At 34.1% G+C, this 3,097-nt stretch overlaps 1 long non-coding RNA gene across 1 annotated transcript; it reads left to right on the top strand.

Annotated features, from left to right (window-relative positions):
• The first annotated feature begins 2,181 nt into the window (after positions 1-2,181).
• On the top strand, positions 2,182-2,470 carry LOC149597075 (uncharacterized). The gene is made up of 3 exons (XR_016379460.1): positions 2,182-2,216; positions 2,277-2,339; positions 2,397-2,470. It is a non-coding gene; the product is annotated as an uncharacterized LOC149597075 (long non-coding RNA).
• The last annotated feature ends 627 nt before the right edge of the window (positions 2,471-3,097 follow it).

The following is a 3,097-nucleotide window of genomic DNA, read 5'->3' as shown; positions in this document are numbered from 1 at the left end:
AGTCAAGATGTAACGTCCGCAATCCCTGGTATCGATCGAGACTACATCTCTCCAAAAATCATATCGGTTACGAGATACTTTAACAATGTTGTTGGTCCACAAGTTTTTTAACATTTCACTGTGTACAAGTTGAGCAATAGCATACTTCGATATTCGATTGTTTCCTTCAAACTTTTTACGATTGTCCTCAATTTCGATCAGGCATAACGTACCTAACCGAGGTATCGCGTTCGCAGCTTGTGATTTAATACAAAAAGCTTCGCCACACGCGTAACTCGAAAATCGATAATTTATATTGTTACTTGAACCAAAAACCATGTGATGCATGCATTCTCCAGCCCCGGAATCCATTTTTTGAATTTTTATTTCACTAAAAGGTAAATGATGGTTCACTATCTTGCAAATCCTTACCAATCCCAATCTTCACCTTCAAGTTCTAGGAAAGATGGATTGGCATTTTGAAAATCTTCGTAAGATTTGTTAGTGGCATTCTTTGAAAAAATCACTTCAGACACGTTATCAATGGATACATTGTCACGAAAGTGACCGGTTTTTACAAAAAGAGTATCGAACCTTAAAAAATGTATCCCTAAATCTAGACAGTGTATTTGATAAGGATGATTTAGAGTAATTGCCGAACCGTAAAGAATCGATTACAACACTAATATATAACAGCTTCAAGAAATTTGAGCTGAAGCTGTTAGATGTTGCGTAATTCTTGCGAAATGGGTTTTTATACGTCAGCGTAGAGTTGCATTCCTAAATGATTTTAACAATCGCCGTGTTAATTACTGCTTGAACAGCCTCACTGTCGTGACAAACGTATCCCAGAACGTAGGCCGCCTCTTTTCGATGTTGACAACGCCAGTTTTGTTTGTTATAGTACTTATGAATCCGACCTAGTTTACACTCCGTTGTAGGGATGTAAATACCACAATCAACCGTATCGATTTGACATAATGAGTCAACTGTACAGAAAGTGACCCAAGATAGTTCTACAACATAACTCTCCCGCTTGTTTTTCAAAATTTCTTCGCAAACGAGTTTTCTAATCACTGTGTGAGTTATTTTATACTTTCGCGCAAATTTCTGACGATTGTCTTCAATTTCGATTAGACATAACGTCCCTAACCGAGGTACGTTATTTTTACAATCATGTTCAATAATATTTTTTTCATTAAAATTGTACGAATAAATTTCTCTCATTTTTTGGGGAAGCTACACAAATAATAGTTTGGTTCCTCTTCACTGTCCCAGTATGAACACTCTTTTTCTTGACGTTGAGCTTTGTAACAAAACTGGTTACAATTGATACAAAAAAAACTATTGTCCAGAATCGCGTAAGCGTTTTCAATATTGGTGATTAAAACTTTACCGTATTGTTTATAAATGGCTTTTTTAAATTTTTCACAATTATTGTTAACGCAGTAATGAATTTCACCACCAATAGATGAGAAACTAGCAATATCGTCTTTTTCACAAAAAAGACAGTTTAGATCCTGACCACTCTGTAACTCAGTTTGGCCTGTGGTATTTAATTCCGAAAATTGTTTTTCATTCAAGTCTGTGAAAAGTAATAATATCTTATAAGAAACACGCACGTTGTGAGGGCCTCTTTTAAAATTATACATTTATAATATGCACCCTTCTTAAAACGACTGATAAATATTTTTCGATAGGGACGCTCATTAATATGGACCCTTCTTTAAAATCGTTAATACATAAAAAACCAACAGTTAAATATTTTTTCAAAGAAAACTAGGGATGACCTCGACGCTCATTACAAATTCCTAACTAGACTTCTTAAGCTAACAACCTTGAAAATTTCATATATAAACTGAACGGATTTCAAAGTTTCACATCATAACGCAAAAAACTTTAAGTTTGAAAATATCTTCAAAGTCTAGAGTACTACTAGAAAAATGTGTCCAGCAAAATCTTTTGACTCAAACGCTGCTCAACCGGTTGAGGAATTGTAAGTTATTTTAGCTAGCAAGTTAAAATTATTTTTTAATACCAGATCTATTTTATATATTGCCCCAACTCTGGGATATCGATGATGAATTGGAAGTAGAACCAATCATCATCCACGAGGAGCATGATATCCCAGATGGCATGGAGGAGCAAATAAACGAATTAATCGCGAATTTTGATATGTTCGCCGAAGCGGACGACCCAGATGTGGTCTCTACCGAATCATCCTCGGATGAAGAAACGTAAGGTTTTAAATAAGTTTGAGGAATTGTAAGATACCTAACAAGAAATTTTTAAAACAGCGAAAGCGAAGAACTTTACAACGCAATGATTCAAGAATACCCATGCATGCAAATTGATTTAAAGTAAAGCAAAATAAATTATTATCTAAAAATTAATAAACTAATACATGATTTTTACAGTCTTAAATATCCCTATCCAACATTGTGTTCTTGTTGTTTTTCCACCGAATTTAATTCTCATGTCATATTTCGTACTACTGAATCCCGCTATATTTTATACTTTTGCGCTAATTCTAACTGCCCTCTTTTCCAAACTATCATCTGCCTTACCTGGGATCAGTCTAATTTCTATCCAATTAACATTTTCCTAGATACGTTTTTCCTTTCTAAATATAAAGCATACCGGCTTCCCGAATACGAAAAAGATCTACAAATTGACTTAAAGTAAGTTGGAAATGAGTCTTATTGTATATAAAAAACAAATTTTAACCTATTTTTATAGTTCTACCTACGATATTCCTACTCGCTGCCCTAATTGTTACTGCCGTTCTCCAAACCACTACACTATCAGGGAAACTGTCTGCGTTCCGGAACGACGTACAACTGTCTACAAGCTCTACTTTTGTCCTATTCGAGAGTGTCCTTTATATCTACATCTCATCTGCTTCTCCTATCATCAAAAATATTATCCTGTTCATATTTTAAATAATTCTCATTTCTGTTTTCTTATTGATCGTAGACGCTTACCTAAATTATTATCTCAAATTAATTCTCAATAAAAATATATATATTATAACGAAACTTGTCTCTTATCTTTTTATATTAAGCTTAAACACTCTATAAGAATCCCCTCTCTTAAACAACCGTAGTGCCAAACATTG

Source organism: Phalangium opilio, unplaced genomic scaffold (genome assembly GCF_054372755.1).
Source record: "Phalangium opilio isolate 3A_F unplaced genomic scaffold, DU_Popi_V2 ptg000390l_1, whole genome shotgun sequence".
Taxonomy (NCBI): domain Eukaryota; kingdom Metazoa; phylum Arthropoda; class Arachnida; order Opiliones; family Phalangiidae; genus Phalangium; species Phalangium opilio.
Note: the sequence above shows the minus strand (reverse complement) of the source record. Positions and strands in the feature narration are given on the sequence as shown.